Raw genomic sequence first — 26870 nt, 5'->3', positions numbered from 1 at the left:
CTCCGAGGAGTTGATTGAAGGACGCCATGCTCTTCCGTTTGCTCGTTCTTACTGCTTTTGATTGTGTGACTATACTATACAGTGCTAAATATATATTAGCAAGTTCAAGTGTACATTTCTAATCTGCATGTCCATCCGTAATCTCAGATTCATAATATCAATTATAACGATGTAAAAAAATTACCTCAGGTACAGGTTTTGGTGCGGGAGACTGCCCTTTAACACTTTTACCACTTTATGGGTATGCTGTAAGGTGCAGTACGTTTTTCAGTTTGAAAATCTGAGAAAAAAGAAAACTTTTCTTAATCTGCCTCAAGGAGGTGTGAATTATCATCAGAAAAGACCTGTCTACATTTTTTAGAAGATGGGTCTTTAAATAAAAAAACGTGAGTCGTTGCATGTGAATGTCCATGTGCAACCCATGGAACATCCCTGTTATGAAAAGTAGCACTTATATCTTTGTTGCATTATACTGGGCATCTTTCCAGTGCATTTCAGAATTTTTTTGGAAAGTAAATTCCAGTACAACACTTTGCCCTGGGTTTGCACCACTTTTGTGGTGCAAAGCTAGTGAAAAGCTTTAGTATCTTTTTTGCACATTTTGGGGCAGCTCATCTTATACTTTGTACAGTCTTTCATACAATGTATGTAATGTATATTTTAACTAGCCTAGATCCTTACAATGTTTTCTCTTCCAGGCAGGGCCTTAAACGTCTATAAACACATGCCACAAGTCCACAGTGCACCAACCAGCTATACACACAGATATCTGAAGTAATCATTTTAAACAACTAAGCTTTCCTGTCAGAACCATGCATTTCCCACAGAACAGTTTATGCTGCAGTTATCTGTCATCTAAGGTGTCCGTATTATACTTTACATGCAGTTATTTCCCATGGTCAGGGCCCCTGGAAGTATGTGGCAGGGAGGGCCAAAGTATGTAGCAGGGATGACTAAATTATGCAGCAATAGAAGGTAAACTTTGCAACAGAATGCAGCACATTTGGTGATGGTATTACTGTGACATTGTTACAAATCTTAACACTGGGCAAAGGTTTCACATCATTCTTACCAGTTTAACAGACAAATACAGGAATAAGTAACTGAAAAGTTGAAAGTGTGCCTGGTGAATGGCTTTCCACTGTGCGGTGATTCCTGACGCTGCAGTTTTTGTAGCTTTTTATCCATTTGGGCTAGAAATATTTTTTAAAAACTCTGAAGATTATACACCAGATTACAGATTTTGTGACAAATGCAACAAATCCATATTTATGAGGAAAATACAGCAGCCACAGAATCACATTATTCCATTGGCCCTTCTCATGGTGAACTGCTTGCCAGGGTATTAGTAAAAGTCACAATCAGGCCCAAGCACATGGGTACATACTATGATAGTACTAGTCAAAACTGGTTGTGCTCACTATGATGTGAAATGCAGTCACCATCAGGTGACTCATCAGGAATTCCAAAAGCAGCAAATTACATCTTTGAACAGTAAATGTAAGAACATGGCGAAGGGGAAAAACAGCTGAAGACAGAAGCCCTGAAGATCCTACCTCCCAAGAATCAAACGCGTTGTGTTTCACCAAGTGGATTAACTTACACAAGTGACTCTACCTCTGGCTGTATAGTCCTGACATATGGTTGAGTTGTACAGATACCAAGGAACTCGCTTAGGAGGCTTTCACATCCGCTTCTTGAAAAGAACCATGCTGAATTTAAGTCCAGTATCACAAAAGATTTAATTTGTTTTGCTTGGACTCCTCATTTGTTAAATCAGAATACATTTATTAAAAAATTCATGAAACAAAAAGGCCTTGACACTGGGATGAAAAGCCAGCTGGGTCTATAAACAGAAGTGTGCTTATGAGTTATCTGCAAGGCACAGACCAGCAAACTAATTACTTTATATTTTGTTGCTTTTACCACATGCTAGAAAACTGGACTGATTGCAGAAGCTCCCTCACTTTGTGCCCCCATTTTCAACAGGTACTGGAGTTTTCTAACTCTAGTTGTCTCCTGGGAATTACTAACCAGTCCTAGGCCTCTACTTAAAATGGTATATGCTAATTAGGCATAATTAGATTTGGCTCTGACAGCCTATCTATAAGTCCCTAATATATGGTAGGCCATGTAGGTTTAGGGATCCCTTTGTAGTTAGGGCACCCCTGGGTGCGCTGCTGTGGTCTCTGGTGTCATTATAAAAGCAGGCTGCTTTTAAGATAAAGTTAACCCCAAATTCGACTTTGGAATTAAAAGTCCTTACAAGTCCTAAACTACCTTATTTTTATGTATAAGTCACCCCAAGGTCCGCCCTAGGCGCCCCAAGGGTTGAGTGCAGTGTAAATATAAGAAGGGGCTTTATAAAAGACCCCTGGCGAGGGAAAAAGAACCACATAAAGTTTTCCCCATTGTAGTACATGAGCTCCATCAGCTAACATTGGGAGGCTTTATTTAAAATTGATAAAGTCTCATTTCCAATAGAAAAGAGTCAAATCTGTCAAGTTTTGTATCAAATTAAAAGTTAGAATAAATCAAACAACTTGCCAAGGCTGTATGCATTATAACCGCTTTAGAGCTCTTTCTGAAAGTTAACAAATCCACCCTGTAGGGCCCTTTCCTGATTGGTCGGTCTCTGGCAGCCTAAGCCAGGCTACCTTAATGACATGGTAAGTGGCCTGGGCTGAAACAAAGGAAGAATCTGGTGGGAGGAGAACTGCCGCAGCAGATGGCAGGATGGGGGTAGAGTGGCCAAACTGGTTTTCATAGGAGGAAAGTACACCTGGGACAGAAAATGGATCATCCCCATCACCTGTGCCCCCAGCCAGATGGGAGCCCCAGTAATTAATTTAGGAGAGGGGCTGGAAGGGGTGGGTTAGGGAAACTTTGCTAAACCAGTTGGTGGTCACAGCTAGATGTAAACCTCAAAGAGAGATGTTCTCCATGTTGGATTTTAAAAGATTGTTGCTTTCTGGGATTAATTGCCACACTTCACATGAAGTGGTCACCCCAGAGGGTGGCACCCTGCATCCCATTGGTCAGGGGTGCCCCCCTACTTACCAACCCAGGAACAAGGATAAATATGGCAGAGCCGCCCAACAATTCAGATCCCTGCTGGAAAAAGATCATGGAGAAGGAGGACTGTGCTGCTGTACCCCTGGTCTGCACCTGAAGGACTGCATCCACAAGAACTGCACCAGCTGCACACTTTGAGCTTCACTAAGAAAAGTACTTTGCCTTGATTCGGCAACTCCAGGAGTATTTCCCTGTAAGCCACAGGTACAAAACTGCTGACCAGAGTCCCCTGCTTCAAGTCCTGCAAGAACCCAGCTGACCTGCATCCAGTGGTCATTTGAGAATTCTGACCAGGTGCATTCTGAGAACTGTAGTCCCAACTTCGAAGGAGAAACTCAGAGCTTCTGGAACCTTGGATCAAGATGGGGACACTTTAAGGACTGACAAAGGTCTTCTGGAAGAAGATCTAGAAGTTTGGAGTAACTATGTGAAAAAGCTGCAAAGGGTGACCGACCCGTCGACAAGAGTCAAGCCGATGATGTTGAACCGTGACCTGGACTGAATTTCAGGTTCGTCCCGCTGAAGATCCAGAGCTTTTCCTTGTCAATGAGGCTTTCAGGAGTTGATCAGGACCTTGTGCTGAACAAAGCTGATTACATTGCATCACAAGCCAGCCTGAAGAGGAGCCTTGCACGACAACAACAGAAAAAAGCTCCTGAAAAATTTCTGTGCAAGGGTAAAACTTTGACTGAGGCCTCCTGCTCAGTGTATCCAAACAGGGCTCAAGTTTTGACTTTGCCCCAGTCAAGCGTGACAAGATGTCCCGGGTTGGAGCTTTTTATTTTTAGGCGCTGGGAAGCATTTTCTTACATTTAATCTTTAAAAATTCACATTTCCGGATCCCTACATTGGATTTTTTGATTTTTGGTGTCATTTTAAAGATAAAAATTTTCCTGTTTTTATAAACTGATTTTCAGTTTTTATTGTGTGTTGTGTTTTACTGATTTACTGTTTTGTTGATACCAAATGCTTTACACACATGTCTCCTAAGTTAAGCCTAAATGCTCCTGGGCCAAGCCACCAAAGGTTGAGCAAGGATTAATTTATGGAGACTTTGACTGGACATAGTGGAGAATTGTGGGCTATTGCTAAGTGAAGGCACCTGCCTACCCTTACCAATAACCCACTTTCCAACATTTTTCTTTCAAAGTGGTGAAATCCAGTACTTGTATTTAATATCATCATACTGTTTTTAAATGAAGCAAAGTAAAAATCCTCCACATTGACCTGGAGCATAATTGATTTAGATTTTTCCAATTTGGACTAATTATTTTTTAATTACTTCATTTTTTTTTTTCAAATTGTTCTGATCAATTGGTACCAAAGATTTTTTGGAGTGACCCAAAACTATGGATACTATGGAGCTTGACCTGGCTAGCCTATCCATACTAATTGCAGCTAACCTTAGGGTGTTGTGCAGAAAAAGGGGGTTACTCGCTGCTAACAACCTTAGGAATGCTGACATGGTTAGGTCCTTTGAAGCCTGGGAAGTGCTAGTAGAAGCAAAGGAAGCTCCAGGGACAGAAGGGAAGGGGGAATATGGCCCCTTCAACCTCCAGGCAGAGGATGATGATCACCTGTCCTTTAATTCAGAGATCAGGGCCCAGTCCCGAGCTAGTGAGAGGGAGGATCTATAGTACCCACCCAAGAGGAAACAGAACTGGGCCTCAGGGAGAGGGAACTTGAGGCCCAGTTAGCCTACATAGCTTTAGAGGCAGAGATGTTGGCCCTGGAGAAGAAGTTGGCAAGAGGGGAACAGAGAGATGGTGGTTGTGAAATAGAAGCGGAGGTGGCCAGGTGTGGAGGGTTTTGCTCAAGACTACCCCAGGGGATTGTCCCTAACTACCAAGAGGGTGATGAGATTGACAAGGGCTCACAGGATGAGGAAAGTTAGACCTCAGTACAGGGGGTTCCCTCTAATGGGAACTGATTCCAGTATCTGTGAGGGATAGGCTCCTCGCCCTAGGGGAGCATGAGACAGAGTCCTATTCCAGTATGAAGAGATGTCTCATCAAGAAGTTTGGTCTCACCCCAAAGCAATATAGGATGTAGTTTAGGTCCACCCAGAAGGTCAATACCCAGTCTAGGGTTGAATTTGTAGACACCTCAGTTAAGTCACTAGAGGGCTGGATAGGGGGTAATAAAGTAGGTACTTATGGGGGGCTATACAGTTTGATTGTGAAGGAGCACAGCTTGACTAATTATATCTCAGAAAAAATAGGCTAGTATCTAGTCGAATGTAAGGTGTCTAGTGCAAGTGACCTGGGAGAAGCAGCTGTTGAGTGGTTGAGAACCAGCGTATTTACCAAGTCCTGTGGGGGAGACTCTAAGAAGGGAGAGTCAGGTCCACACCAACCTAAGGAGGGAGGTGGTAAGCCCACCACAGCAACTCCCTCAGGACCCAAGAACCTTAAGAAGGAGGGGAGTAGATCCCACTCGCACCCTGACAAGCAGAAGCAGTGAGACCCAGGGTTAAAAAACATCTTGGATAACAGGGACTGCTTTGACTGTCAGCAGACAGGTCACTTCAGAGGTAATGCAGCCTGTTCCAAGAAGGTGGTTAGAACTGGGCTGTCTACTTTAGCCATAGAGGGGAACTTCTCAGATGATGAGGTCCTCATAGCATTGTGCTGTGGGACAGGCCCAGATGGTAAGCAGGTGGTTCTTGAGGGTGGGAATAGGCACTTCCACTCCATTCAGGTGAATGGGATCCCTACCACTGGCCTCACACTCAGAGTATCCAGGCAGGGCTCCATTGGGTTCAGCCTCAACATTTGACTTTGCCCTGGTCAAGCGTGACCAGATGTCCCTGGTTGGCTCTTTTTGTTTTTAGATTTAATCTTTAAAAAATCATCTCTGGTTCTCTGCTTTGGATGTTTGTCAGTTTGGTGTCATTTTAAAGAAAATATATTTCCTATTTTTATAAATTGGTGTCAGATTTGTATTGTGTGTTTTACTTATTTACTGTTTTGTTGATATTAAATGCTTTATACCCCTGTCTCCTAAGTTAAGCCTAACTGCTGATGGGCCAAGCTACCAAGGGGTAAGCAAGGATTAATTTATTGAGACCTTGACTGAACCTAGTGGTGGATTGGGGCCTATTGCATAGGTACCTACCTGCCCTTCCCAATAACTCACTTTCCAGCACCACATCTCTACCTTTCCTACCATTGTTGTAAGGATAATAGTTTACATACTTTGTATGGAGTGAAAAAGTGTAATGCTCAGTTTCTATGGTGCTGGAAAGTTCTGGAGGTGTTTGGCTTCTACTCTGGGCTCAGAATTAACCTGTGTAGGAAGTTGGCTCTGTATGTGCTATTTCAAAGTAAGGAATAGCATGCACAGAGTCCAAGAGTTCCCCTTAGAGGTAAGATAGTGGCAAAAAGAGATAATACCAATGCTCTATTTTGTGATAGTGTGGTCGAGCAGTAGGCTTATCAAAGGAGTAGTGTTAAGCATTTGTTGTACATACACACAGGCAATAAATGAGGAACACACACTCAGAGACAAATCCAGCCAATAGGTTTTGTTATAGAAAAATATCTTTTCTTAGTTTATTTTAAGAACCACAGGTTCAAATTCTACATGTAATATCTCATTTGAAAGGTATTGCAGGTAAGTACTTTAGGAACTTTGAATAATTACAGTAGCATATATACTTTTCACATAAAACACAAATAGCTGTTTTAAAAGAGGACACTGCAATTTTCACAGTTCCGGGGGGAGGTAAAGTATTGTTAGGTTTTGCAGGTAAGTAAACCACCTACGGGGTTAAGATTGGGGTCCAAGGTAGCCCACCGTTGGGGGTTCAGAGCAACCCCAAAGTCACCACACCAGCAGCTCAGGGCCGGTCAGGTGCAGAGTTCAAAGTGGTGCCCAAAACGCATAGGCTTCAACGGAGAGAAGGGGGTGCCCCGGTTCCAGTCTGCCAGCAGGTAAGTACCCGCGTCTTCGGAGGGCAGACCAGGGGGGTTTTGTAGGGCACCGGGGGGGACACAAGCTCACACAAAAAGTACACCCTCAGCGGCACTGGGGCGGCAGGGTGCAGTGTGCAAACACGCGTCGGGTTTCCAATGTAAATCAATGGGAGACCAAGGGGTCTCTTCAGCGATGCAGGCAGGCAAGGGGGGGGCTCCTCGGGGTAGCCACCACCTGGGCAAGGGAGAGGGCCTCCTGGGGGTCACTCCTGCACTGAAGTTCTGATCCTTCAGGTGCTGGGGGCTGCGGGTGCAGGGTCTTTTCCAGCCGTCGGAATTTTAGAGTCAGGCAGTCGCGGTCAGGGGGAGCCGGGGGATTCCCTCTGCAGGCGTCACTGTGGGGGCTCAGGGGGGACAACTTTGGTTACTCACAGTCTCAGAGTCGCCGGAGGGTCCTCCCTGAGGTGTTGGTTCTCCACCAGTCGAGTCGGGGTCGCCGGGTGCAGTGTTGCAAGTTTCACGCTTCTTGCGGGGATTGCAGGAGTCTTTAATCTGCTCCTCTGTAACAAAGTTGCAGTCTTTTTGGAGCAGGTCCGCTGTCCTCGGGAGTTTCTTGTTCCTCTTGAAGCAGGGCAGTCCTCTGAGGATTCAGAGGTCGCTGGTCCTTGAGAAAGCGTCGCTGGAGCAGGTTTCTTTAGAAGGCAGGAGACAGGCCGGTGGGACTGGGGCCAAAGCAGTTGGTGTCTTCTTTCTTCTTCTGCAGGGGTTTTCAGCTCAGCAGTCTTCTTCTTCGGTAAGTTGCAGGAATCTAAATTCTTAGGTTCAGGGGAGCCCTTAAATACTAAATTTAAGGGCGTGTTTAGGTCTGGGGGGTTAGTAGCCAATGGCTACTAGCCCTGAGGGTGGGTACACCCTCTTTGTGCCTCCTCCCAAGGGGAGGGGGTCACAATCCTATCCCTATTGGGGGAATCCTCCATCTGCAAGATGGAGGATTTCTAAAAGTTAGAGTTACTTCAGCTGAGGACACCTTAGGGGCTGTCCTGACTGGTCAGTGACTCCTCCTTGTTATTCTCATTATTTCCTCCGGCCTTTCCCCAAAAGTGGGGCCGTGGCCAGAGGGGGCGGGCAACTCCACTAGCTGGAGTGCCCTGCGGTGCTGGAACAAAGGGGGTGAGCCTTTGAGGCTCACCGCCAGGTGTTACAGCTCCTGCCTGGGGGAGGTGTTAGCATCTCCACCCAGTACAGGCTTTGTTACTGGCCTCAGAGTGACAAAGGCACTCTCCCCATGGGGCCAGCAACATGTCTCGAGTGTGGCAGGCTGCTAGAACCAGTCAGCCTACACAGGTAGTTGGTTAAGGTTTCAGGGGGCCCCTCTAAGGTGCCCTCTGGGGTGTAGTTTACAATAAAATGTACACTGGCATCAGTGTGCAATTATTGTGCTGAGAAGTTTGATACCAAACTTCCCAGTTTTCAGTGTAGCCATTATGGTGCTGTGGAGTTCGTGTTTGACAGACTCCCAGACCATATACTCTTATGGCTACCCTGCACTTACAATGTCTAAGGTTTTGCTTAGACACTGTAGGGGCATAGTGCTCATGCACTGGTGCCCTCACCTATGGTATAGTGCACCCTGCCTTAGGGCTGTAAGGCCTGCTAGAGGGGTGACTTATCTATACTGCATAGGCAGTGTGAGGTTGGCATGGCACCCTGAGGGGAGTGCCATGTCGACTTACTCGTTTTGTTCTCACCAGCACACACAAGCTGGCAAGCAGTGTGTCTGTGCTGAGTGTGGGGTCCCCAGGGTGGCATAAGCTATGCTGCAGCCCTTAGAGACCTTCTCTGGCATCAGGGCCCTTGGTACCAGGGGTACCAGTTACAAGGGACTTACCTGGATGCCAGGGTGTGCCAATTGTGTAAAACAAAAGTACAGGTTAGGGAAAGAACACTGGTGCTGGGGCCTGGTTAGCAGGCCTCAGCACACTTTCAATTCAAAACATAGCATCAGCAAAGGCAAAAAGTCAGGGGGTAACCATGCCAAGGAGGCATTTCCTTACACAACCCCCCCCCCCCAAACGAAAGAGGATGAGACTAACCTTTCCCAAGAGAGTCTTCATTTTCTAAGTGGAAGAACCAGGGAAAGGCCATCTGCATTGGCATGGGCAGTCCCAGGTCTGTGTTCCACTATAAAGTCCATTCCCTGTAGTGAGATGGACCACCTCAACAGTTTGGGATTTTCACCTTTCATTTGCATCAGCCATCTGAGAGGTCTGTGGTCAGTTTGAACTACAAAGTGAGTACCAAAGAGGTATGGTCTCAGCTTCTTCAGGGACCAAACCACAGCAAAGGCCTCCCTCTCAATGGCACTCCAACGCTGCTCCCTGGGGAGTAACCTCCTGCTAATGAAAGCAACAGGCTGGTCAAGGCCATCATCATTTGTTTGGGACAAAACTGCCCCTATCCCATGTTCAGAGGCATCTGTCTGCACAATGAACTGCTTGGAGTAATCTGGAGCTTTTAGAACTGGTGCTGTGCACATTGCTTGTTTCAGGGTGTCAAAGGCCTGTTGGCATTCTACAGTCCAGTTTACCTTCTTGGGCCTTTTCTTGGAGGTGAGTTCTGTGAGGGCTGTCACAATGGATCCATATCCCTTCACAAACCTCCTATAGTACCCAGTCAAGACAAGGAATGCCCTGACTTGAGTCTGGGTTTTTGGAGCTGCCAGTCCAGAATAGTCTGGATCTTGGGCTGGAGTGGCTGAACTTGGCCTCCACCTACAAGGTGTCCCAAGTAAACCACAGTTCCCTGCCCTATCTGGCATTTGGATGCCTTGATAGAGAGGCCTGCTGATTGCGGAGCCTTCAAAACCTTCTTCAGGTGGACCAGGTGATCGTGCCAGTTGGAGTTAAAGACAGCAATATCATCAAGATAAGCTGCACTAAAGGACTCCAACCCAGCAAGGACTTGATTCACCAACCTTTGGAAGGTGGCAGGGGCATTCTTTAAACCAAAGGGCATAACAGTAAACTGATAATGCCCATCAGGTGTGGAGAATGCTGTCTTTTCTTTTGCTCCAGGTGCCATTTTTATTTGCCAGTACCCTGCTGTTAAGTCAAAGGTACTTAAGAATTTGGCAGCACCTAATTTGTCTATCAGCTCATCAGCTCTAGGAATGGGATGGGCATCTGTCTTGGTGACAGAATTATGTCCTCTGTAGTCCACACAAAACCTCATCTCTCTCTTTCCATCTTGGGTGTGACGTTTGGGGACTAAGACCACTGGGCTAGCCCAGGGGCTGTCAGAGTGCTCAATTACTCCCAATTCCAGCATCTTGTGGACTTCCACCTTGATGCTTTCCTTAACTTGATCAGACTGTCTGAATATTTTGTTTTTGACAGGCATGCTGTCTCCTGTGTCCACATCATGGGTACACAGATGTGTCTGACCAGGGGTTAGGGAAAAGAGCTCAGCAAACTGTTGCAGGACCCTCCTACAATCAGATTGCTGTTGGCCAGAGAGGGTGTCTGAGTAGATCACTCTATCAACTGAGCCATCTTTAGGGTTTGATGAGAGAAGATCAGGGAGAGGTTCACTCTTAGCATCCTGATCCTCATCTGTTACCATCAACAGATTTACATCAGCCCTGTCATGGAAGAGCTTAAGGCGGTTCACATGGATCACCCTCTTGGGGCTCCTGCTAGTGCCCAGGTCCACCAGGTAGGTGACCTGACTCTTCTTCTCTAGCACTGGGTAAGGGCCACTCCATCTGTCCTGGAGTGCCCTGGGAGCCACAGGCTCCAAAACCCAGACTTTCTGCCCTGGTTGAAATTCAACCAGTGCAGCCTTTTGGTCATACCAACACTTCTGGAGCTGTTGCCTGGCCTCAAGGTTTTTACTTGCCTTTTCCATGTACTCTGCCATCCTTGAGCGAAGGCCAAGTACATAGTCCACTATGTCTTGTTTATGCTCATGAAGAGGTCTCTCCTAGCCTTCTTTAACAATAACTAATGGTCCCCTTACAGGGTGGCCAAACAGAAGTTCAAAGGGTGAGAACCCTACTCCCTTCTGGGGCACCTCTCTGTAAGCGAAAAGCAGGCATGGCAAGAGGACATCCCATCTCCTTTTGAGTTTTTCTGGGAGCCCCATGATCATGCCCTTTAATGTCTTGTTGAATCTCTCAACAAGGCCATTAGTTTGTGGATGATATGGTGTAGTGAACTTATAAGTCACTCCACACTCATTCCACATGTGTTTCAGGTATGCTGACATGAAGTTGGTACCTCTGTCAGACACCACCTCCTTAGGGAAGCCCACTCTGGTAAAGATACCAATGAGGGCCTTGGCTACTGCAGGGGCAGTAGTCGACCTAAGGGGAATAGCTTCAGGATACCTAGTAGCATGATCCACTACTACTAGTATGTACATATTTCCTGGGGCTGTGGGAGGTTCAAGTGGACCCACTATGTCCACACCCACTCTTTGAAAGGGGACCCCCACCACTGGAAGTGGAATGAGGGGGGCCTTTGGATGTCCACCTGTCTTACCACTGGCTTGACAGGTGGTACAGGAGACACAAAACTCCTTAACTTTCTGGGACATGTTGGGCCAGTAGAAGTGGTTGACTAACCTCTCCCACGTCTTGGTTTGTCCCAAATGCCCAGCAAGGGGAATATCATGGGCTAAGGTCAGTATGAACTCTCTGAACGCCTGAGGCCCTACCACTCTTCTAGTGGCACCAGGTTTGGGATCTCTTGCCTCAGTGTACAGGAGCCCATCTTCCCAATAGACCCTATGTGTTCCAGTTTTCTTGCTATTGGACTCTTCAGCAGCTTGCTGCCTAAGGCCTTCAAGAGAGGGACAGGTTTCTTGCCCCTTACACAACTGCTCCCTTGAGGGTCCCCCTGGGCCTAGGAGCTCAACCTGATAAGGTTCCAACTCCATAGGCTCAGTTCCCTCAGAGGGCAGAACTTCTTCCTGAGAAGAGAGGTTCTCTTTTTGTTGTTGTGTTGCAGCTGGTTTCCCAGCTGACTTTCCTTTCCTCTTTGTAGGCTGGGCCCTTTTTCCAGACTCCAGCTCTACTTTTTCACCCTGTGCCTTGCACTGTGCCCTTGTCTTGACACACACCAGTTCAGGGATACCCAGCATGGCTGCATGGGTTTTCAGTTCTACCTCAGCCCATGCTGAGGACTCCAGGTAATTTCCAAGCAAACAGTCTACTGGGATATTTGAGGAGACCACCACCTGTTTCAGGCCATTGACCACTCCCCACTCTAAAGTTACCATAGCCATGGTATGTACTTTAGTCTGATTGTCAGCGTTGGTGACTGGATAAGTTTGTCCAGCCAGGTATTGACCAGGGGAAACCAGTTTCTCTGTCACCATGGTGACACTGGCACCTGTATCCCTCAGGCCTTCTACACTTGTCCCATTAATTAAGAGCTGCTGCCTGTATTTTTGCATGTTAGGAGGCCAGGCAGCCAGTGTGGCTAAATCCACCCCACCCTCAGAGACTAATGTAGCTTCAGTGTGACACCTGATTTGCTCTGGGCACACTGTTGATCCCACTTGGAGACTAGCCATTCCAGTGTTAGCTGGAGTGGAGTTAGAAGTGGTTGTTTTCTTGGGACAGGCCTTGTCTCCAGTTTGGTGTCCAGGCTGATTACAGCTACGACACCAGGCCTTTTTGGGATCAAAGTTTTTACCCTTGTACCCAAAATTGTTTTGTGAAGAGGCTCTGGGCCCACCCTCCTGTGCAGGTTTTTGGGGGCCTGTAGAAGACTCTTTACTATTTTTGTTTTTGGCTGTCTCACCACCCTTCCCCTGGGGAGGTTTTGTGACCCCTTTCTTTTGGTCACCCCCTGTGGAAGTCTTGGACACCCTAGTCTTGACCCAATGGTCCGCCTTCTTTCCCAATTCTTGGGAAGAAATTGGTCCTAGGTCTACCAGATGCTGATGCAGTTTATCATTGAAACAATTACTTAATAGGTGTTCTTTCACAAATAAATTGTACAGCCCATCATAATTACTTACACCACTGCCTTGAATCCAACCATCTAGTGTTTTTACTGAGTAGTCTACAAAGTCAACCCAGGTCTGGCTCGAGGATTTTTGAGCCCCCCTGAATCTAATCCTATACTCCTCAGTGGAGAATCCAAAGCTCTTAATCAGGGTACCCTTCATGAGGTCATAAGATTCTGCATCTTTTCCAGAGACTGTGAGGAGTCTATCCCTACACTTTCCTGTGAACATTTCCCAAAGGAGAGCACCCCAGTGAAATTTGTTCACTTTTCTGGTTACACAAGCCCTCTCAAAAGCTGTGAACCATTTGGTGATGTCATCACCATCTTCATATTTAGTTACAATCCCTTTAGGGATTTTCAACATGTCAGGAGAATCTCTGACCCTAGTTATGTTGCTGCCACCATTGATGGGTCCTAGGCCCATCTCTTGTCTTTCCCTTTCTATGGCTAGGATCTGTTTTTCCAAAGCCAATCTTTTGGCCATCCTGGCTAACTGGATGTCCTCTTCACTGGAGTTATCCTCAGTGATTTCAGAGATGTTGGTCCCTCCTGTGAGGGAAGCAACATCTCTGACTATTATGTTTGGAGTCAGGGCTTGAGAGGCCCTGTTCTCCCTAAATAGGACTGGTAGGGGGGAATCTCCCTCCAAGTCACTATCATCATCCTCTGTGTTGCCATCCTCAGAGGGGTTGGCCTTTTCAAACTCTGCCAACAGCTCCTGGAGCTGTAGTTTGGAAGGTCTGGGGCCCATTGTTATTTTCTTTATTTTACATAGTGACCTTAGCTCCCTCATCTTAAGATGGAGGTAAGGTGTGGTGTCGAGTTCCACCACATTCACATCTGTACTAGACATTATACTTCTAAAAGTTGGAATACTTTTTAAGAATCTAAAAACTAGTTCTAGAATCTAATTCAAACTTTTACCAAACTTTTAAACTCTAAAAGCAAAGCTAACAGGGACTAACACAAGGCCCTAGCAGGACTTTAAAGAATTTAGAAAAATAGTTCAAATTGCTAAAAATCAATTTCTAATGACAATTTTTGGAATTTGTCGTGTGATCAGGTATTGGCTGAGTAGTCCAGCAAATGCAAAGTCTTGTACCCCACCGCTGATCCACCAATGTAGGAAGTTGGCTCTGTATGTGCTATTTCAAAGTAAGGAATAGCATGCACAGAGTCCAAGGGTTCCCCTTAGAGGTAAGATAGTGGCAAAAAGAGATAATACTAATGCTCTATTTTGTGGTAGTGTGGTCGAGCAGTAGGCTTATCAAAGGAGTAGTGTTAAGCATTTGTTGTACATACACACAGGCAATAAATGAGGAACACACACTCAGAGACAAATCCAGCCAATAGGTTTTGTTATAGAAAAATATATTTTCTTAGTTTATTTTAAGAACCACAGGTTCATATTCTACATGTAATATCTCATTTGAAAGGTATTGCAGGTAAGTACTTTAGGAACTTTGAATAACTACAGTAGCATATATACTTTTCACATAAAACACAAATAGCTGTTTTAAAAGTGGACACAGTGCAATTTTCACAGTTCCTGGGGGAGGTAAAGTATTGTTAGGTTTTGCAGGTAAGTAAACCACCTACGGGGTTAAGATTGGGGTCCAAGGTAGCCCACCATTGGGGGTTCAGAGCAACCCCAAAGTCACCACACCAGCAGCTCAGGGCCGGTCAGGTGAAGAGTTCAAAGTGGTGCCCAAAACGCATAGGCTTCAATGGAGAGAAGGGGGTGCCCCGGTTCCAGTCTGCCAGCAGGTAAGTACCCGCGTCTTCGGAGGGCAGACCAGGGGGGTTTTGTAGGGCACCGGGGGGGACACAAGCTCACACAAAAAGTACACCCTCAGCGGCACTGGGGCGGCCGGGTGCAGTGTGAAAACATGCGTCGGGTTTCCAATGTAAATCAATGGGAGACCAAGGGGTCTCTTTAGCGATGCAGGCAGGCAAGGGGGGGGCTCCTCGGGGTAGCCACCACCTGGGCAAGGGAGAGGGCCTCCTGGGGGTCACTCCTGCACTGAAGTTCCGATCCTTCAGGTGCTGGGGGCTGCGGGTGCAGGGTCTTTTCCAGCCGTCGGGATTTTAGAGTCAGGCAGTCGCGGTCAGGGGGGGCCGGGGGATTCCCTCTGCAGGCGTCACTGTGGGGGCTCAGGGGGGACAACTTTGGTTACTCACAGTCTCAGAGTCGCCGGAGGGTCCTCCCTGAGGTGTTGGTTCTCCACCAGTCGAGTCGGGGTCGCCGGGTGCAGTGTTGTAAGTCTCACGCTTCTTGCGGGGATTGCAGGAGTCTTTAAATCTGCTCCTCTGTAACAAAGTTGCAGTCTTTTTGGAGCAGGTCCGCTGTCCTCGGGAGTTTCTTGTTCCTCTTGAAGCAGGGCAGTCCTCTGAGGATTCAGAGGTCGCTGGTCCTTGAGAAAGCGTCGCTGGAGCAGGTTTCTTTAGAAGGCAGGAGACAGGCCGGTAGGACTGGGGCCAGAGCAGTTGGTGTCTTCTTTCTTCTTCTGCAGGGGTTTTCAGCTCAACAGTCTTCTTCTTCGGTAAGTTGCAGGAATCTAAATTCTTAGGTTCAGGGGAGCCCTTAAATACTAAATTTATGGGCGTGTTTAGGTCTGGGGGGTTAGTAGCCAATGGCTACTAGCCCTGAGGGTGGGTACACCCTCTTTGTGCCTCCTCCCAAGGGGAGGGGGTCACAATCCTATCCCTATTGGGGGAATCCTCCATCTGCAAGATGGAGGATTTCTAAAAGTTAGAGTTACTTCAGCTCAGGACACCTTAGGGGCTGTCCTGACTGGTCAGTGACTCCTCCTTGTTATTCTCATTATTTCCTCCGGCCTTGCCGCCAAAAGTGGGGCCGTGGCCGGAGGGGGCGGGCAACTCCACTAGCTGGAGTGCCCTGCGGTGCCGGAACAAAGGGGGTGAGCCTTTGAGGCTCACCGCCAGGTGTTACAGCTCCTGCCTGGGGGAGCTGTTAGCATCTCCACCCAGTGCAGGCTTGGTTACTGGCCTCAGAGTGACAAAGGCACTCTCCCCATGGGGCCAGCAACATGTCTCGAGTGTGGCAGGCTGCTAGAACCAGTCAGCCTACACAGGTAGTTGGTTAAGGTTTCAGGGGGCACCTCTAAGGTGCCCTCTGGGGTGTAGTTTACAATAAAATGTACACTGGCATCAGTGTGCATTTATTGTGCTGAGAAGTTTGATACCAAACTTCCCAGTTTTCAGTGTAGCCATTATGGTGCTGTGGAGTTCGTGTTTGACAGACTCCCAGACCATATACTCTTATGGCTACCCTGCACTTACAATGTCTAAGGTTTTGCTTAGACACTGTAGGGGCATAGTGCTCATGCACTGGTGCCCTCAACTATGGTATAGTGCACCCTGCCTTAGGGCTGTAAGGCCTGCTAGAGGGGTGACTTATCTATACTGCATAGGCAGTGTGAGGTTGGCATGGCACCCTGAGGGGAGTGCCATGTCGACTTACTCGTTTTGTTCTCACCAGCACACACAAGCTGGCAAGCAGTGTGTCTGTGCTGAGTGAGGGGTCCCCAGGGTGGCATAAGCTATGCTGCAGCCCTTAGAGACCTTCCCTGGCATCAGGGCCCTTGGTACCAGGGGTACCAGTTACAAGGGACTTACCTGGATCCCAGGGTGTGCCAATTGTGTAAAACAAAAGTACAGGTTAGGGAAAGAACACTGGTGCTAGGGCCTGGTTAGCAGGCCTCAGCACACTTTCAATTCAAAACATAGCATCAGCAAAGGCAAAAAGTCAGGGGGTAACCATGCCAAGGAGGCAGTTCCTTACAACCTGCATAAGTCAATTGCATTTCCACTTTCAGAGAAAGAGAGGGATAGTGCCTGGTACTACCCCCCAACATGGCAACCTTGAGATTTCAAATATCTCAGGATCTTCATCATGAAGGACCGAAACCTGTTCATTAAGGAAAACCTGGGCAAAATCCTTCACTCCGAGAAAATGGATGCTGATCACTGAAAGAAACTGGCAGTCTCCCTTATGAGCAAAGCTACCCTTCACAAAATGATATATCTGCCGAAACTCCTCTGTGTTCTACAAAACACCCCAATCGAGGTTCCAGATGGGCTCTTCCCGGCAGTCACAAAAGTAACGTGGGGCCTATTGTGGGGGTGGGGAGACACTGAGGAATGTCTGGAAATCCCTCACTAGAAAACCCCTGGAAGGTGGAATCACCCTTCTCATCTTACACCTATATTATTGGGTGACACAACTGCAAATGATTAATGACTGAGCTTTCTCCTCTCAACAGGAACCCTCCGCTATAGCTGATAGATGGTCTTTCTAACCTGAAGGGATATGTCCAATAATTATATGGTAAAAGAGGGATGACATAGCTACTGCCCTTTATGACCACAGTAGTCGAGATGTGGCATACAGCAACCAAGTCCCTGGGTTGGATGGACAAACTGATGCTAGAAACCCCCCTCTGGGACTCTGAGATACTGAAGGGACTACGAATTATAGAAGGCCATGAAAATGGGATCTTCTGGGAATCTTCAAGGTGGGAGACATCTGGGGAGGGAATTCGATAATACAGTTTACTGAGCTGCTGTATGAGTTGACTGGTGGCTAGTACCTTCAATACAGGCAACTAACATAATTCCTGCAAAACCACATAGAGGCCTTGCAGGATACCCTAGATGAGTCACCACTAGAGTATAGGGTTTTGGGAGCTATCCCAGCCAGTCATGCAGTGTCCAGACTGTACCGCACTCTCCTATTTAATAGCCTTCCCTCTTTAGACAGACTTCCAGAAAAATGGAAGAGAGACCTGGGCAGGCTGTAGGACAATGACTGAAGGGGCCTCCTGGTACCATGTGAGGTAGGCATAAGGGCCGAATTCCAGTTAATTCAATTGAAACTAGTTCACTGGGCCTAATTCACAAGGACAAGATTGTTCTGATTGCGGAGGACTGACACAGACATCTGTGAGGTTGGCACACTGGTATAAACCATCTGGGGTTGCCACAGGATTCAGGAATTCTTTGGGAAAATAGGCCAAAGGCTGTCAGCAGTCCTGAAATGTACACTGGAGGTCAATCCGCAGTTGATAACTTTAGGTGTCTGGGGGGAACAAACAATGGAATGTTATACTTTCCTCTCCTGTAATTCTGCCCTGATGATGGAGAGACAAGATGTGATCAGACTAGGGCAAGCTAAGATCCAGACGTTGCATGCTTACTGGGAGTCCAATTTAGACTGGTGCATGAGGGCCGAAACAATACTGTACCAGGCAGAGGGCTGTCCAAGGAAGTTTAAGAAAATGTGGGTTCTATGGAAGAGCAGTGAAAAAGCTGACCCCTAACGGGAAGCCCAAGCTGAAAGGTTGGCAACAGGGTGCTTTATTACAGAACGGAGAAATGTAATTCTGTGTTCACAAATGTGAGAAGGTTTTAATCTTTAGCCCACTGTGGTGCAGGGCGGTAATTCTACTAGCATAATAAAAGTAACCTGGCCAGTATGCCTCACACTGTTGTTCGCAGACTGGTGACTGCTTTACCACCCAGTTGAATAAAAATAATAAAAAATGTTTTCCAAATAAATGAGTGAAGTTTAAACAGGGACTGCATTGCTGTCTCTGGTTATGGTTCACACGATTTTGGAGTGTACATGTTTACACTGTAACAATAATCTCGTACCTGGCAGAGGCAGTGTGCAAGCATTGGGCAGGACAGCACATTGATCATCCTCTTTTTCAGCACAACGCTCAGCTTCAACGTGACTAGCAGGGTAGGTATGCATAACTGCCAAGTTTCACAGGTCCATTGATGGTGAACTGGCCCAGTCAAGGTTTTTTTCTTTGAATTCTGAGACCTGTAGTCTTAGTTTTGTAGTGGAATAAACAAGACTACAAGTCGGAGAATTCAAGAGAAAAAAAACTGCCCCGTAGCACTTATTAATGCATGGACATTGGAAACTTGGCAGGGCTGTTGCTAAGGAGGGCCTGTGGTACTAGGTAGCCCAGAGCTTGGGTCTGCCAAATAGTGGAACGGTCCTGGTTTCTTATTCAAGACAGGCTGAGGTCAGCAAACAGCAAGTTGCAAACACCTTCCTTCTCTTGTTTTGTACTCCATGACCTAGGACACTGTGAAGCTGTGGGGAGCAGGCAGGTGAACACACAAAGAATGGCAAAGCACTAGAATCTAAATAAAAGGGCAGAGGGCTTAGAACTGGGGGGATCTCTGTGACAGCTGTCTTGTTATGTGATCCACAGATTGGTCACACGTACAAGGGACATGTCAGAAGAAGGTCAAAAGCAGGGCTATCATAGGTTAAGGTGGCTACATTTTGGAAAACAAGACAGGGACATTTCAGAAACATGGAAGTAGGGCAACAATACTGCACTGAGTAAGGGTCATAGAAGCACATAATTAACAGTAATGACCGCCATAGAAGAGACAGACAATATTGCACTAAGAGGAATTAAAGGCACATTTTATTCACAATATTATCTGTGCTAACTAAATTGATTTCGGATAAGACTTAATAATTGATTCTACATCCAAATGCATGGAAACATGCCTGAAATTTGCTGAGACAAATGATGAAAAAACAGGGCTGCCCTAGCAAATCTGGGACGCCGCCTCACTCTAACTATAATGAGTGCACTTAATGTCTCAGAAGGACAACTCTACTTCATCCCACAAGTCTTTGAAGTAGGCTACATGTTAGAGAGAGAAACAAGGTCAGTATTTTAGAGATTGTGCAATTTGTTCAATTTTAGGAATCTGTCCTGGCCAAAGGACCACATTTTAGCAATCTAGAGCAGTGGTTCCTAACCTGTGGTCCAGGGTCCCCTAGGGGTTCATGAAGCTTCCTCAGGTGGTCCATGATTGCTTAGAAAATGAAATAATATTAACAGATTAGGACCCAGCTTTTAGTAATAGCTCAGTGGGGGTCCCCAGATTCCAATAATGATTCAGTGGGGGTCCCCGGGTTCCAGTAATGATAAAGTGGGGGTCCACAGAAGTCAAAAGGTTAGGAATGTCTGATCTAGAGTATCTCAATGAGTTGCTCGTCCAGTTAGAGGTGGGTAAGCCAACAAATTACCAGGGAGGGTTCAGGCTAAGTTATGGCTCTAAACGCCTGTACACAGGCCAAGCCCCGACAATATCTGGCATGTAAATCATGTAATAAACATTTTGTTAGGATTTACTAAGGTGTCTTTAGCATTCAAAAAAGTGTATTTTATCACACTTAAGCTTTTCACCTTAGTAAATCAGATTATTGGAAAAGTATTTATTAAAAGTTAGAGTCTTTTTTAACATGTACTAAGAAACACTCTTGCCCTCACCATGATGACAATCCTATTAGTGATCTAAGAAGCAGGTCAGTTGTAATTTGTACCCTATATGTGGCCTAGATACTTACTATAAATGGAATGATATAAGCTAGCAATTCAAGCACAAGGCTGTTGTACAACGCACATCCTGTGTGATAATGAACAAAAGGGAGATTCAGTGAACTCAAGTATTTGCCTAGGAACACACATTTTGGTCAAGGAAGGAAGCTGGGTTTGAGCCAAGACTTTTTCAATTTTACACTTTGCAATTCAGTCTCTTGATGGCTCTTCCTGATATCAAATGCTAATGATGTGTCTGTAATTCTTAGAGGATGAGATGTAATGTAATGGGCACTCGACTAGAGTGCAGGTGGCAAAATCCACATGTAGTTTGGACAGTTTTACATAGCACAAACTTTGCCCATGGGCATAAGAGTTTTTCACAAGAGAGATACAGTGAAACAGTTTTTTTTTCTGGCTTACTGAGATTTGCAGTGGTTGACAGGGCGTGGTCCGAGTCAGGATTTGAACCCGGTTCCCCATATCACATGGTTGGCAGCTGTTGCCATGATTTGGGATCCAGGTTCCAAGAGGACGTTGTGCTGAACCAAGCATCTGGCTCAAGCCTGTTTGGAGATTTCAGTGGCCCACCGCCATGACATTCCATTCGGTTGCATACTGGGACTTGTAGTTTTGCACCAAAAAAGAAAAAACAGAACTGAAAATTTCCTAAAAACAAATTCTGAAAACAGGTCTTAATAGGAATATTTATGTGCCTACAAGACAGAAGGGAAAGGTGGTGGAGAAAGCACACAAATCCATTAAAAATACCTTTTTACAATTTGGAACTTAGAAGGAAAACATACCTGAACTTTTTTTTAACATGGCATATGTTGGAAATGGCCATTTTTGCAGGGTTATCTCCAAACCTTTTGCCTTCTTCCTCCTATTATTTCAGGTCTGTTTTTGCTGGTTTATTGTCTCTACACACCTTACCACTGCTAATCAGTGCTAAAGTGCAAGTGCTCCCTATAGAAATTGTACTGTTGATTGGATTATCCATGATTGGCATGTTTGATGTAGTGGTAAGTCCCTAGTAAAGTGCACTAGCGGTGCCCAGGGCCTATAAATCAAATGCTACTAGTGGGCCTGCAGCACTGATTGTGCCACCCACATTAGTAGCCCTGTAACCATGGCTCAGACTTGCCACTGCAGTGTGTGTGCAGTTTTAAACTGCCAATTCGATGTGGCAGGTGTACCCACTTGCCAGACCTAAACCTTCCCTTTTAGTACATGACAGGAATCCCTAAGGGAGGCCCTAGGTAGCTCCAGGGGCAGGGTGCAGTGAATGTTTAAGGTAGGACATATACTAATGTGTTTTTGATGTCCTAACAGTGAAATACTGCCAAATTCGGTTTTCACTGTGCAAGGCCCATCCCTCTCATAGGTTAACATGGGGGCTGCCTTTAAATATCCTTAAAGCGCAGATTCCCCTTGAGAGCAGATAAAAATGTGGAGTTTAGGGTCTCTGAACGCACAATGTAAAAATATTTTTTTTATTGAAGTTGGATTTTAAATTGTCAGTTTGAAAATGCCACTTTTAGAAAGTAGGCATTTTCTTGCTTAAACCATTCTGTGAATCTGCCTGTTTGTGGATTCCCCGTATGGGTCAGTTTGACAGTTGGGCTGTTCACACCTCTTCTCTAGACAGTGACACAATAGGGGGCGGGGTGTAGCCTGCATATCCTGATCAGCCATCTGAGCTAGAGGGGAGGGAGGAGTGATCATTCACACCTGAAAGGACTGTGCCTACCCTACACAATGCAGTCTCAGACCCCCTGGTATGTGCCTGGGGCCTGGCCTGAACAAGAAAGGATCTTGCAAACACTTGAAACTTTGCTTTGAAGTTTGCCAACTTCAAAGGCAGAACAGGAGAAGACCCCAAACCCCAGACTTTTAGAATCTTTCTGGAATAAAGAGGAACCTCTGCCCAGAAGAAGAGCTGAAGAGCTGAAAGAGGAGCACTGTCCCTTTGCTGGGTTGCTTTGCTGGACAGGCCCGCAGTTGCTGCTTCTGCCTGAAAAGAGTGCAAAGGGTGAACCTTGCTGTGTGTCCTGCTTGAGAAAGTTCTCCAAGGGCTTGGAGTAGAGCTTGCCTCCTGTTGGAAGTCTCAGGGACACCAAAGACTTCATTTTCCTTGACCTGCAGCACTGGGAACTGGTGTTTTGTGCTGTACAAGAGGAGAAACCACTGCGACGCTGCCAACGAAGCCGCTGGCCGCACCGTGACCTGCCGACGCGGCAAGGAGTCACATTGCCCCTCTTCGCACAGCGACCCTGGTCTCACCGACGCCTTCATCAGATGACTTCACTGAGCCGCTGCTTGCACCGCGACCTGTGGGCCCTGCACTCCGGCATCGCCTGCTCACACCTCAGCCTGTGCCTCCCCAACGACAACTCTCCTGCTTACACTGGCACTACTGTCTGCACCGTGGCCTGTGGACACGACTCGTGAGGAGTACGAAGCACCGTCCTGCACCGCAGCCCCGGTCCACCGACACCAGCACCATCGACTCCAGTGCCATCACCAGGCATCCCTGCCTACACTGTGGCCTGTGGACACCGCTTGTGAGGGTCACAAAGCACCGTCCCATCCCGCAGCGCTGGCTTAGGCCTACCGACGACAGCGCTTCCGCAACATCGATGCCGCTGCCTGCACTGTGACCTGTGGACACCACACGTTGCACCGCCCCGCTTCACACCGTAGCCCTGGTCTCACCAACGCCGCTGGACACCATCACTGAGCCACTGCCTGCATCATGACCTGTGGGCACCACAAGTCGCATCGTCCCGCTTCGCACCACAGCCCTGACGCCATCAATGCCGGTGCATCTGGCTTCATCAGCCCGCAGTCCAATCCGCAAAGCTTGTGACATCAAGGGCCCGACGACTCCTGCACAGACTCTGGAACCAACACTGGGACGTCTGTGACGCCGCTCTCTGGCGCTCACCGCGAGGATCACGATGCCCTACAAATCCAAGGTACTGTTTGTGGGTCTTCCTGACACTGTAGCTGGCCCGCGATGCTGCAGCCAGACAAAACTGTTGGTTTTGTTGCTCACAACACTGTGATGGCCCCAGGAGGAGCTATTGACTTCAAGGAACTGTATTCTTGAGTAAATCTTGCAGAATTCATATTTTTTTTAACTTTACTGTATGTTGGATTTTTATTGTATTTGGTCTTGTTTTAAACAGATAAATATTAGCTATTTTTCTAAAACTGGTGTGGTGTCGTTTTGTAGTGTTTTCACTGTGTTACTGTGTGTTATGTGCCAATGCTTTACACATTGCTTCTGAGATAAGCCTGACTGCTCGTGCCAAGCTACCAAGGGGGTGAGCAGGGGTTATCTGAGCGGGTATCTCCCTTATCCTGACTAGAGTGAGGGTCCCTTCTTGGACAGGGTGCAAACCCACTGCCAACTAGAGATCCCATTTCTAACAGAATAGCATCAACTTTAGTCAAATTTGTTTACACATCCAATGAAAATACTGCAAAAGAGTTTTCATTAAACAGCCCCTATTCGACTCAGAAGTTTTGTTTTGAAGCTAAGGAGAAATCTCACAGTTTCAGTGTCAGCTGAGAGTCTTCTTGGATGCTGATTTGCGTCTCTTTACATCCTGCTGCGCTACAAAACTGTAAAATAATTACCTTCTATCACTGCAGAGATATGAGGAGAGAGACAGTGGAAACGGTCATACAAACTGTGTAGGAGCTCTAGAGATTTTTTTTTTTACTCCCTAAACCCCCCAATCTTTTCTCTCGTGTCCCCCCATCTCCAAATCTTAGCGCATGTACCACCTGCATCCTCCAGATGACCTACACCCTTGCTGCACTGTTCCTTGGAAACAGGTAGATCCAAAGCGGGGTTTGCCCAGTAACCTTATATTGTTTTAAGCTATTTATACACTGTAGCAACAATGATAACGCTAGTGGGATACTCCAGTTGAATTAAGGAGTGCTGGCGTAAAACATATTTGATGCTCTAGCATATTTATATTAGGGGACATCTACGGTTAAAGTGAACTGCTACTTGATGGATCCGGCTTGACAACACATATTGAGATGTCTGCTTGTATATACACATGAGGACAGTGTGCTTGTGTTTTTTTAAAGATTTTGTCATCTCTCTCGCGAAAACAATTCACTCAGTAAATTATTGGTACACAGCATCACAGAAAGTGGCGTCTGCATCAAAAAGTTTAATTAATATCATGAAAAACGACGTTGTTGTCCAATATTGTTGACTAAAAAAATTACATTTATCCCACTTGAGCTATCATTGTTGCTATGGTGTCTCTTGGAAAGGCAGTGGCTCTGAAAATGTCATGGTGGAGATTATTTGCCTCATCTTCACGTAGGTCACTTAGACTTGGGTGCTGCCAGAACTGTGATATCCCTGGTCACATCCCAATTGGATCATCAAGGGGAAACGAGATGATCACAAGCAATTTGTGGCAGGAAGCTCTGATATCGCAATCATCTTTAGGCATGTAGGGCCAGATGTATCAAGAATGCCTTTTGCGAATCTTTAAGAATTTTTAAGAAATCGCTATTTCTGATTTGCAAAATACAATGTATCACATCTGCGATTCGGTAATAGCGATTTCTTAAAAATCGCAAATGCTATTACCGAATCGCAAATTGCGATACCGGCCCCCATCCGCATCTATGGGCCTGTCGGCCCATATTTGTCAATATTTTGGATGTCCCAAATTGCGAATTCTTAACTGGAATTCGCAATTTTTGGAAATGCAAAGTCCAGGGTGCTGGGTCCCTTAGGCCCCCTCTGCTGCACCCCAAAATATTTTTTTACAACATGTAAGGTGCACACATGCCAAAAGGGCATGTGTGCTTTATATGTAAATTTTAAAAATGCATTTTAAATGCATTTTTTAAATTTTCACATGGTTACCACCAAGTTCAACTTGGTGGTAAATAGCGATTCCTTAATGCCCAATTCGCATTAAGGAATTGCTTCTTACAAGTGCTTTAGAAATCGCAAAGAAGGAATCCTTATTTGCGATTTCTTATTTAGAGAGTCGCAATGCACCATTGCGTGTCGCACCAGTACAATTTCACCCTGCTCTATTGAAGCTTCCCTATTCCATTTAACTGCCCCAGTTCTCTTTTCTGCCACTTAGTGCCCTCCACTATCCCTATTACTGACTCTCTGACTTGCTACCCCCATACATGCTCATCAAGGTGTACCACCTTATTGATTGCATACACGTCGGAATAACAAAACCAACGTGGCCCCACCCCAATACTTCCAGCTGGCAAAAGATGTATATGTTGGACTGGCAAGCAAAATAAAGCAATAAAATGCACGCACGGTTTAACTGCGGAAAGTCTAGACTAAAACTGATCAAAAGGTTAGTGACATATTTATGGAAGAACTTCTGCTTTCTATGAGTGGTGTCCAGTCAATGCACATCCTTTCTACCTGCTCCCATACAAGCCATATTGTTGCTGACTGCCACATGAGAGAGGAATGGGTGACCCCGAGTCAGCAAATCATATCTGTTCCCCCGGCATGAAAAAACTGAGGGGCGGCATCCCAGCCTGTCACAATCCCTGCATGTCAATGGGCCGATTATTTAATGCTGCACAATCAGTTGCACATTATCAACACAATCTGTGATATGCTACTTTCCTATGTGCACAAAAAGCGAAAGACAAGAATGTAATGTTCTTCAAGAACTTGGTTGAATAGGAATTGTATGTGCTAATAATGTTTGAATGACTCGGCTGCCTCTAAATATTCCTTAGCTTTATGTTCTTGTATCCTTGCATTTATGTTTGGTCACATCATTGAATTCTGCGAGCAACGCTCATTTGAGAAGCTGGTCTATGAATAGCTTTAGGTACCCAGACAATGTTGATTGTATGTGCCAATGCTTGTCAGATCTTGGGTAAGCGAGTAAATAGGTTTGCTTAGCAAATAAATTCTTTCTGCCTGCTGTCTTATATGGACTGCACTCTGCCTTCCATAGTATACATATGTGTACTATGGTGTATATGGGCAACACTATGTTGTCATAAAATTGACTGCACTGAAGCATCGTTTCAACTCTCGTCACAGATAAAAGTATTTATAAAAAGTATCGTACATTTCGGTGAGTGCACCTTTGTGTCTCTATTGCTTTATTTCATTTTATATATTTAACATTTTTCTGTAGTGCTGCTGTCCTGTATGGCATTAACGAGCTTTACATGAAAAGAAGGGTTACATAACAATATGAGAACTGATGTAACCGCGAAGTAGGCAGTTTTTGGCCGCGCAGGACACAGCAGGGAATGCTGGCGAATCATAGCTCTACCATACAGGGCTCGTGAGACCAGGATGCAGCGGTGCCTTTGTATATTCCGTCCAGGTTAGTTCAGATGGAGCTGGAACATACGTTTTCCAGCATTTCCTGATGTACACAAGGCCCGTTGAGTCTTGAATGTCAGAGGCATGCTAGGTTCATGGGAGGGGTGTT

General features: G+C 46.1%; 1 protein-coding gene across 3 annotated transcripts in view; it reads left to right on the top strand.

Moving 5' to 3' along the window:
• Nucleotides 1-26870, top strand: part of PPFIA4 (PTPRF interacting protein alpha 4) — a 3105259-nt gene that overhangs the window by 378788 nt on the left and 2699601 nt on the right. The gene's annotated exons all lie outside the window — the stretch shown is intronic.

The sequence above is a fragment of the Pleurodeles waltl genome, chromosome 6, assembly GCF_031143425.1.
Source record: "Pleurodeles waltl isolate 20211129_DDA chromosome 6, aPleWal1.hap1.20221129, whole genome shotgun sequence".
Lineage (NCBI taxonomy): Eukaryota > Metazoa > Chordata > Amphibia > Caudata > Salamandridae > Pleurodeles > Pleurodeles waltl.
This window is presented reverse-complemented; position numbering and strand designations above follow the sequence as displayed.